Source organism: Aulostomus chinensis, chromosome 1 (assembly GCF_037954235.1).
Source record: "Aulostomus chinensis isolate RoL2024-O1b breed Wild chromosome 1, RoL_Achi_v1.0, whole genome shotgun sequence".
In the NCBI taxonomy this organism is placed as follows: domain Eukaryota; kingdom Metazoa; phylum Chordata; class Actinopteri; order Syngnathiformes; family Aulostomidae; genus Aulostomus; species Aulostomus chinensis.
The window spans coordinates 11,317,195-11,328,331 of record NC_141320.1 but is presented as its reverse complement, the minus strand read 5'-3'; the positions used below and the strand labels follow the sequence as shown (position 1 = coordinate 11,328,331).

Sequence of the window (11,137 nt, the reverse complement as noted above, 5' to 3'; positions counted from 1 at the left end):
TTTGAGGGTAGTAGCAACTCTTACTACATGACTTTCAGCATCATTTGAAATTGTTCGAAACACTTATTACATTACTGTAAGCATCACTGAGTTTATTAGCAACTATCACTACATTACTGTTAGCATCATTTTGAGTTCATTAGCAATTTTGACTCCATCACTGTCACATTTTTTGGAGGTTCGTAGCAACTCTTACTACATTACAATTGCATTGTTTTGAGGTTCGTAGCAACTCTTACAAAATGACTGTCAGCATCACTTTGAGGTTGTTCGAAACTTTCACTTCATAACTGAAAGAATCACTGAGTTTATAGCAACTATCACTACATTACTCTTAGCATCATTTTGAGTTTATAAGCAATTCTTACTCCATCACTGTCGCATTATTTTGACGTTATTCGAAACTTTCACTACATTACATTTAGCATCTTTTTTAGTTCATTAGCAATTCTTCAAACATCACTGTCGCATTATTTTGAGGTTGGTAGCAACTCTTACTACATTAGTGTCAGCATCACTTTGAGTTTATTAGCAACTTTCACTACATTATTGTTAGCATCATTTTGAGTTCATTAGCAATTCTTATGACATCACTGTCGCATCATTTTGAGATCATTAGGAATTCTTCCGACATCACTGTAGCAATATTTTGAGGTTCGTAGCAACTTTTACTACATTACTGTCGCAATATTTTGAGGTTAGTAGCAACTCTTAGTACATGACTGTCAGCATCACTTTGAGGTTATTCGAAACTTTCACTACATTTCTGTTCGCATCATTTTGAGATCATTAGCAATTTTTACAACATCATTGTAGCATTATTTTGAGGTTTTGAGGTACCTTTGTTTGTAACCGATCTGCTGACCAGCGAGACGCCACCACGCACGGCTGTTGGCTCCGTAAAGGAGGGAGAGGAAGTGGAAAGGACGGAGAAGGGTCGGACCAGGTCTATTTCTAGGTGACCACTCACTATCGTCTGCCACACTGCCCCTCACGGTGGGGAGTGTAGCGCCATCCTGCCACAGTACATTTGTTTCATTCTTTTGCTCTTGCACTTTCATTAAAATGGACTTGAGTTGAGAATTTTTTGTTTCAAAATATAGAAGAATTCCCAGATTTATAGGTAGCATGAGTATGAAGTTGCACTTGCACCCGGTGGGAAAATGTCCTCTGCATTTGACTGTAACTATGTAGGAGCAGTGGTAGCAGTGTCAGCCTGGGGGCTTTGTCAAGATCAATGACAGGAGTAGCAGACAGGTAATATCCATAGCATGCATGTTGTTTTAGAGGAGTAAGGGTACACTGTTGGTCTCTCACCTGATGCGCTGTCATCAGCACAAATGATCTGTTCCTAAACATCAAAATCTACCATCCCCCTGATTGTTTTTTACAACTGGAGTACTGGTTAACACTTTAGAAAGCCTTCATTCAGAGCTGTGAAGAACCTTGAACCTGATATCCCAGACAAAGTGGGCCACTAACTGGCCAGATGAAGCTATGCTAGGCTGCTGTATTCTGAAGAGCTAAAGTAGCAGCTTCTGAGAGGGATGCTAACCTGGATGTGTTCATCTCCTACTTTAATATCAGCCCCCAACTTGGAGCTCTGACAGCCTCCAGCTTGTTGTTCCTGTTTCTGCTTCAGTCAACAGGGAACTCCAACCTGCAGTAGAATCTTCAACAATGGAATAGAAAAGTGAGGAAGAAAAACTAGAATAAACTGACAAAGCTGAGAAATGTTCATGAAGAAGAAAGGCACACGTTATGATTGAGGCCAGAAACTAAAACTCCACACCAAATGTACTTTGACTTGTAGGATAATGAACTTGAATGTGTTGAAACAGCAGATCAATGAATCCACTACCACACAACAAGATGATGACCCCCTACCACAAGATGGCGTCACAGATCCTGACGGTCTGTGCAGGAAACACCAAGCAAAACATTACAACAAAGCTCCTGTTGTTCCCTCCAGGAAAAACTGTGGCTCTGATGAGAAGAAGGATCCCAGCCTCCTCTGCGGATCCATGGTTGCACCATTGGGTAGAAGGACGATGGGGTCGGCACCAGGAGGAACCCTGGTGTCTCCGATGCAGGGAAGATGGAGCAGTGAAGAGACCACATTGTGGCGTCCTAAAGAGGACATTTGGTGGAGACTGAGACAGCAAACATCACGCCCCCTTCATCAGAAGAACCACAGCACCAGAAGAAAGAATCCTGGCAGTGACGACAGGGAGGATCAGGGTGACCTCCTCACCTCCACCTTTGAACCTTCAAATGAACTTTAAAAAGCTTTAGAGTGGAGAAGGTTTTTAAAACATTTTATTGTTTTTTCCTTTCATTCTCATTTGTGCGATTGTCTGATTTATTAGAAATAAACACTGTCTGCTGGGTTTACATTGACTGTGATTCTCTTTTTGCATGCAAGTTGAAAGTTCTGCCAATAAAAACCACAAGTATTTGAAGACCAAAGGAAGAACCCCCAAAGTCAGGACCCTGAGATCAAAGTGAGCGCTCTGATCTCAGAGGTCTGGGATATTTCCCATCCCATGGCCCTTCAAATAAGAGCCCTGTGTCTCTGTCTCAAAGTTTTCAACCGTATTTGTTTGTTAAATTAAAACCAGACGACCACTGTGGTCCTTTTTACATGGTAAGTAAAGCACAGATGCCCTGGTGGACCTGTTGGCACCCTGGACTTTGAATCCAGTGACCTGAGTCCAAGTCTCCATTCCAGCAGGTTTCCTGCAGCCTTCAGCAGAGCTGCCATGTTTCTCTGTAGAGAACTAAGTGATGCTCTCAGCAGGTTGAGGGCACCACCAACAAGTGAGGGATGAACCTCTGACTTCCTTCTTGTCAAACAGGAAACTCCTAATACGTCATTTGAGTAAAGTACCTCATATTCCTGACATCCAAGTAGTAGTGAAGTGGAGGAAGAAGGTAGGAGATCTCCAACAGGATCCTTCTTCCCTCTGTCCTCCTTGATCTCATGGATCACCACAGTCAAGGGGAGACCCAGGCTCCTGGATGGATCTGGCAGTCAGGAACTGCTGAGTTTTCCAGTGGACTTTGTTCCATCCATGGTTCAGGAGCAGGACTCCTCCTGGTTAACCTGGTATCTTTCCACCCAACTGTGGGTTCTTGGAGAATTTTTCATGTCATGTCAAGAAATCAGGCTGGAGGGTTTTTCAATGAGAGAAATTCTGGTAACTTAATTAAGTGGCATGTTTGTTGAAGCAGTAATTAACTGATAAATTAAGGAAGGCCTGGCCAGTCTTTGCTCCCAGGTCATACGATGGAGTTAGAAAGTCCTGAATCAATCTGGAGTTCCATGATTTCCTTGTGGTTCATGATCCTTTTGCCAATGGAGTCTGGAACAAGAGCAAGATGAACCTCCAAATATCAACAGGTTGATTGCAGGTGATGTCAAGTTGTATTTAGAGGAACCTCCTTCTTGTGTGGTTCCATGGTGGAAGGGTGAGCCCTCTGGACTCTGGATCCAGTGATCAGAGTTCAAGTCTCAGAAGGACCTTCCTGTCTGGAATGTGTCCCTTGTAACAAACTGATCAAGAGATGTTACGTGGTCCTAATGTTCTGGTTCATTTCTTACTGCCATGAACTCAGACTGTGTGTTTAATGTTAACAATAAATGTAACAACTAAGGAGCCAGTCGCTCCTGTGGAAAAAAATCTACTTTGTCAGTGAATGAATTCATTTGATATTGAAGTCTGCAACTTTCAGTGTCTGTCAGGATGGCCGAGCGGTCTAAGGCGCTGCGTCCAGGTCGCAGTCTCTCCTGGAGGCGTGGGTTCGAATCCCACTTCTGACAAAGGACATTTTCTCCACATTCCTATGTATCCACAGTGGAAAATTCCAAACCCAGCTGAAGCTGCTCTCCACTGAGGGGAGTGAGTGGTTGAACTGGCAGCAGAGGAGGCAAAGGAGCTTCCCTGTGATGGTCCAACATCGCCTGGTTTCCTCCAACATGGAGCAGCCACCAAAATCTAACTTCAATGTTGGATCAAAGTCTGCTGAAGAAATGTGTTTTCTTTCAATTCACGTTTTGTCCATTAACTTCATAATCAGAGTCTCCATCTCATCACATGACTAAAGACTGGGTTCTGGATTGGTGGTAAACATCCTTCCATGCCCCTCACTAGTTTGCACACAGAAAAGCATATTTTACTGGTTTCAGGTCTCTTAGCTTGTTCTCTCTCTTAAAGCAGCTGAGGCAGCTTTCATTGTGTGATTGATTTTAAAATATAAATATGGAACAGAACCATTGGAATCAGATGTCAGGACATTTGAAGGAATGTCAATCTCCTGTTGAAATGTTGCAGTGTGCAGCTGAGGCTCTCTGGCAGTGGCACCAGGAGCCACAATGGCAGAACCTGGACCCTCCTGGAGGAGAACCACAGGTGAGGGCCTTCTTGGCTCCAGATTGATGGAAATCAAGTGTCTGAGGCTGTTAGCAGCCATGAAGTTGATCTGGTTGGCACTGGTATTTGTTCTTGCTGCAGCTCAGGAGTGATTCAGGAGAAGAGTTTCAGAACAGCCCAGGTTGGGGACTGGAATTTTAGAATTTCCCCTGGAACCAAACAACCTTGGAGGGTAAAAGCTCCAATCATAGCCACTCAGATGCAGCAGCAGAAGAAGCTGTCATCCACCCTGACAGTCAGAGCATCAAGTCAAGAAAACATCACCATCTTGTAGTTCCAAACCTCCACCTGTCAGATTCAGCTACTTCTGATTGTGGGACTTTAAATTTGAACACAATGGAATTTGGACAAGGAGTTTTCCTTCCAGTCCAAACATCATCGTCCAGCCTCCAACCAGAGGTCCATCAGTTATCATGGAGCTACAGGTGGAGTCTGGATTCTTTTCTGGAATGAGACGGCAATGACGGTCCTGCCAAGTGACATCACTGACATGAATGGATGACTTCAGTCACGTGACTGGATGACTTCAGTCACATGACTGGATGACAGTGGAGATGCCAATGTAGAGGTTGGGGAAATAGTCTCTGAGAATCCAGCTTGAAGCCACAGCCTCCTTGTTTTCCAAAAACCCAAACAGCGACCATCAGTCTCCCTCCAATCCTGTACTTGGGTAAACAACAAAAACAGAGTAAAAGTCTCTGGCAACATATTTGTTTCCTGTAGGGTTTCTTCATGTATGTGTGGTGTACCTGCTCTCCCAGAGGACTGCCATCTTTGTTCTGTGGGCTGACATGTTTTAGTGTCAGCACAGGTCATAGCGCTGAGACTGAACTCTCATTCTCCTCCAAGTATTATTTCCACCTCACACTCCTGCATATATTCAAGTGAACAGGGAACACAAATTTATGCTCAACTTCTCCTGTGTATTCATCCACAGTCACTAAACAACAACCAAACCAAACAAAAGAGGGTTTGCTAGCATGGCGATCAGCTGTATTTCACCATCTTATCCAGGTCACATGACTCAGGAGTAGCGTGGCCGTCTGGCAACCAAAGGGTGGCTGGTTTGATCCTCACTTTCTCCAGTGACCATGTCAAAGTGTCCTTGAGTAAGATACTGAACCCCTAAATACTTCTGATGAGTAGGTTGGCTCCTTGCATGGCAGCCTTCAGCATCAGTGTGTGAGTGTGTGAATGAGAGGACATTGTTCAGCTCCTTGAGTGCTGCTGAGGTAGAAAGGCTCTGTACAAACTGAGTCCTTTTACCATTTCTTTCCTGCTTCTAGCGGCGCTGTCGTCACTTCCTGTGAACGTGGGAGGGAAGGGGTCCCCCTTCAGAATAAGTTTGATATCATGATGTTACTTCCTCTTCAACATGCCTTTAGCAGACCAACTCAGAGAGCAGCACAGTGAGGTAGTGTGGCCGAGCGGTCTAAGGCGCTGGATTTAAGCTCCAGTCTCTGAGGAGGTGTGGGTTCAAATCCCACCACTGCCATCATGTCCCAGGTCACTGGAGAGGTGTGGCAGGTCTCTTACTGCCTCTCCTCTCTCTTTCACTGAGGTCTTCAAACCTGTGACCAAAAGAAGAACCCTCCTCTGAGTCCACAGACCTGAGCACCACTGCTCTGACTACCAGGTTACCTCCTTCGTGATCAGAGTGAAGTCATGGTGAGGTGGTCAGTTGTTCCTTTGTTTTATGACAGAGGCCTCATTGTGAATTAAATAATTTTAATTCTTTACTTGAAGTTTCACGCTGTTTCGATTGAAAAAGTCCAGTTCCTGGAGAAGATCTTCCAGGGGTCCAGGTTCAAGCGGTGCCCCAGCTGGCACCAGGCGCTGACCCAGGTCCTGCATGGGAGATACTGTCAGTTCTGTTCTGCCCTGCTCACAACCACAGGCTGGTGTTGAGGCCTGCAGCAACCAGGGCCCCAGTCACCAAGAGTATAAAGGCTGGTCATTGTGGCAGTGGGAGGAGTCAAAATGAAGACAGACCAATGTGAGCAGGACGTTCCTGGAGAAGTCAGAAGAACTTGACCATGTTTCCTACAGTACCCAGGAGGCCTGGTAGTTGTTGGGAAGGAAGCTCCAAAAGCAAAGAGCAGACAGCAGGACATCAAAAGAAAAGATCCAGACACTAAAACTACAAGTAGAAACAAGAAGAAATACTAAAAGCTTTGGAAAGATACTACAAGGTTGGATATACATTATTATATACACTACTATTCTCATTGACTCCTAAAGAGGGACAGGAAACATTAGAATGTGGATCAGATCAGCTGATTTCAGTGTTGAGTCCATCCCTCCATCCACTTTCTGTTCTATCCTTTAAGGGTCACGGGGGGGGGGGGGCGATCCCAGGTGACATTGGGCAAGAGGCAGGGTTCACCCTGGACAGGTCAGAATTCCTGATGATGTCATCAGGGCTTTGACAGTAGCTAGAATACTGTCTTTGATCTCAGGAGGACATGAAAGAAACACAACTGAGGAAAGTAGAGGAGAACATTCAGCTTCATTAGAAACACTTGAACTGTTGAACAGTAGAATTTGTTAGAAACAGTTTACAACACTGAGTGACAGGATTGGAGAGGGGAGGTTTTTCTACTTTAAATTTAATTCTAACTTTAAACTGGAGATGAACATTTTTAGTGGTTCATATTCTAACATACAGAGGAAGTCATGTCATTCCCTTTTTAAAAAAAGAAAAAACATGTGAAGCTCCTCCCCCCAACTCCAGATGGACAGACAGACATGAGAATGACAAAAGGAAGCAAAGAAGTGTTGTGCTCCTCTCCAGTGCTCTGGTGTTGTTGTGTTCTTCTCAGCTCCATCATGTAGACCTGCTGGCACTGGGCGCTGGTGGAAGTTTGCAGCTCTCACTGGAAAGTCCCGAGGCTCCTCCCACTCTGAAGCAGGCAGTTGCTCCCAGCCAGCCCTCACTTTCACTCTCTGGTGTAGGAGTGAAGAACAAAATCAGAATCAAGAACCATCACTCTTTCATTGGGGCTCTTTTCTCCTTGTTCTGATACAGAAACTCAACAGCTTCTATCATTGATTTGACAGGAAATGTTGATGACACACTGGGATTTTTGTTCTCCTGCTGTCACTGTCAAGTGCAGCTGAACATGAGAGGTAGCAGGATCATTCATGTGTTCATGTTTCCAGCAGACAAGGAGGAAACCTGGGAGGACTTCAGTGACTTTGATCACTGGTTCTCACTTCATCTTCTCAGTATAAAGTTCAAAGCGAGCTGGCCAGGAGTTGAACCTAGAATCTTCTGATCCGTAGTCAGACGCGTTATCCATTGCGCCACCAGCCCTGTGAAGAAGCTGCTGTGTTCATGTGTGCTTGCTGTTACAGAAAAGCCCAACAAGGTGGTGGCATTTTCAGGGGACACAATGGTGCAGTGGTCAGCACTGTGGCCTCCCAGCAAGAAGGTTCAGCTCTCCTCCTATTTGGTTGCTAGGAACCTGAATCAGTCCTCAGTGGAGCGGTGCTGCTGAGGCTGAGTGAGGCTGAGTGAGGGACTGAGCAGGAGCCAGCAGGTCCAAGCAGGTTCAAGCAGGTTCAGGCAAACTCCCCTCGGTCCACCAACATCAAAGCAGAGGAACTGAGTTCATCGAACAAAATGATTCATATCGTCTCCTCTTGGAATGTTCTGGAACTACAAGTACACTTAAAATGGCTGACTTATGACAACAGAAGGAACTCTGAAGTAGATTTGATTTATTTAAGTCAGTGACAGTCATTTTTTCAAGAATTTAGTTCAGGTAACTTGATTGTTTTACTAAGATGAGCTTTAATGTTATACCATTGAAAAAAGACCTTCATGTATTTATGATGACATCACCAATAGGAGCCTTCAGTCTGTCAGGGGGTAGAGTTCAGTCACCACCAATGACATCAGAGTCAGAGTTAGAGATCAAAGACAGACATTAAAGTCTCACATTAAAGTCTCTCTTATTAAAAAAATTAAAGTGTTATATCTTTGAAAATATACTGCAATACATGAAATATTATATTTACATGAATGGTAACCTCGTTCTTATATTCTTTAATATACTGCAATAGTAATGGACCCTCTATGACACTGTAGTGATGAATCTATCAAGGAGTAAAAATGATTATAATCAGAGAATTTTGAAGTCAAGTTTGAGATCAGTTTGATCCTCTCTCTCCCTCCCCCCTCTCTCTCCCTGTCTCCCCCCTCTCTCCCTCTCTCTCTCTGTCTCCCCCCTCTCTCCCCCTCTCTCTGTCTACCCCCCCTCTCCCTCTCTCTCTCTGTCTCCCCCCTCCCTCTATCTCTCTCTCCCCCCCCTCTCTCTGTCTCTCTCTCTCTCTCTCTCTCAGGAGCTTTTAAATGAATATTTTAATAAAACAGAACAGGAGACTGAAGAGTGATCACTCAAACCCACAGGCTGAATGGGACATCTCTTAAAAATATTGAACCACTGAGTAAAACCATAGAAGCACTCCTGTCTAGTCGGTGCTAACAAGTTAGCTGTTGAGTGAGTCCAGCTGTGCTGTCTAGGAATCCTGGTCAAAAGCCTCCACTCATCAAACAGCTGGTGTGTTGGTGGATCTGTGGATCCTGCTGGAAGAAGCAGGGTGGAGCTCTGAATGGTTCCTGTCTCAAAGAGCTTCTCTGTGCAGCTCCCATCAGCTCCTAAAAACAGGAAACCAGCAGATTCACTGTTGAACGGTGGCATTAAAATGTCTCAAAAGCCGTCCTGTCCACCATTTGTTGGTGCAAAGACATTTAAAAACACCAGTTGAACATTTTCCAAAGTTGCTCTCACCTTCTTTCAAACACCTGGAATGATTTCCTCCAAACCAAAAGAAACTGGTGAAAAAAACAACAACAAAAACCTCCTGGAGAATCAAACTCCAGCCTCTGCTCCAACTGGACTTGGGACTTCAAATGACCCCCATTAAAAGCCTGCCTGCATCCCCATTCACTGACTGTTGTGCTGTGGGTCTCCTGGACAAACATGGCAGGATCCTCTTGATCTCCAGGAGTTTAAAAGAGCAGCTCTTTTAAAATGGGTTCTGGCTCCATTCAGGTTTAGAGAGCTGAGACTAAAATCACACATGAATAAAAGAAGGAACCCAAGAAAACAAGTCAGCGTGAAAGAGGAGCAGATTTTAAAACTCCTCATCATTTCCACCTCCAGGAGTGAAGCCTCCTGGGACCCAAGAGGCTCCAGCTGGCAGAGCTCTCACTGGTTTCTCCACCACCTCGCTAACCTGAGCTGGAGCATCTGAGAACCAAACAGTGACCCCCTTCATTCCAGAGCCGACTCCACAAACTCTGAGCCCCCACTTTACCCACAGCCAGCAGGACTCCTCAACACTGCATGACACACGACGACTAAATTTAACACTTCTCATCAAGAGACCTGTCACAGGCGTCTACTGTGGAGGGTCAATCTGTCCGTCCACATTCAGATCATTAGCACAGCGACTCCTAAGCACCAGTAGAGCCTGTTCATCATCCCTGGGTGGGCTCGAACCACCAGCCTCTCGGTTAACAGCCGAGCGCACTGACCGATTGCGCCACAGAGACTCTGAGTCTCCTGCTGTTCATGAAGAGTTTTCAGGCTAAATTCAGTGTGTGAGGTCCACACTGCACATTTGAGGGACCATGAAGGACAGAGGAGAGTCTGACTGTCATGGTGAAAGCCTTCAGCACTAGAACTGAAACAGCCCCACCATCTGAACCCCCCCAGACCAAACAGGCTTCATCAGAAACAGACCCCCCTCCTAGAACATCCAGAGATGAACCAAACTGATTCATAGAACATGGCAAACAATCAAGAACATGTTATTGTTTGATCAGAAGCTGAAACAATGTTTCTATGTTTGTCAGTTCTGGTCTGAATGAAAGAGGAGGTTTTCTTGGTCATGTGACGTGGATGAGAGTTCAACTAGAACTTCCTGATTCAACAGGATTTTAGTTTGTTGGGATTTTGTCAAAGACACCAACCAAACCTCTGAGTGGTGCAGATGTCTGCTGACTCCTCAGAGCAGACTGGAGCTCAGCCTCACTCACCTGTGGGAGCCCCAGCAGAGCCACGGTGTGATGGAGTTTCAGTTTAGGCTCCAAGGTCCTGGATTGAATTGGTGTTTTGTGTGTTTTTAGGCCTCCTGGCACCGTCAATGGTAGAGCAGAGTGGTGCAGAGGAAGCGTGCTGGGCCCAGAACCCAGAGGTCGATGGATCAAAACCATCCTCTGCTAGAAGAAGAAAAATAAAATGAACCAGTGTCTTTAGAAATGTGTGTCTGTTAAAAAGAGGTTCATAAGGATTTTGTCTTCCTCCACAATCACCAACCATTGTGAGAGTTAACAACAGTCCACTTTCTGACTGAAGCAAAAGTAGACTTCAAAAGGTTTTTCTGATTCAACATAGCAGCTAAATTTCCATTTCCATTTCCTGAACAGTACAGGTTAAAAAAAAGGGAATGTCATGACTTCCTCTGTATGTTAGAATATGAACGACTAAAAATGTTCATGCCCAGTTTAAAGTTAGAATTAAACTGAAAATACAAAAATCTCAGTGTTGTAAACTGTTTCAAACAAATTCTACTGTTCAACAGTTCAAGTGTTTCTAATGAAGCTGAATGTTCTCCTCTACTTTCCTCAATTGGGTTTCTTTCATGTCCTCCTGAGATCAAAGACAGAATTCTAGGTACAAATAAAGACACTA

At 44.7% G+C, this 11,137-nt stretch overlaps 2 non-coding genes across 2 annotated transcripts; one reads left to right on the top strand and one right to left on the bottom strand.

Moving 5' to 3' along the window:
* Positions 1-5,846: 5,846 nt before the first annotated feature.
* trnal-uaa (transfer RNA leucine (anticodon UAA)) lies at positions 5,847-5,928 on the top strand. The gene has a single exon. It is a non-coding gene; the product is annotated as a tRNA-Leu (tRNA).
* A 1,748-nt stretch (positions 5,929-7,676) lies between these two features.
* trnar-acg (transfer RNA arginine (anticodon ACG)) lies at positions 7,677-7,749 on the bottom strand. The gene has a single exon. It is a non-coding gene; the product is annotated as a tRNA-Arg (tRNA).
* Between the last annotated feature and the right edge of the window lie 3,388 nt (positions 7,750-11,137).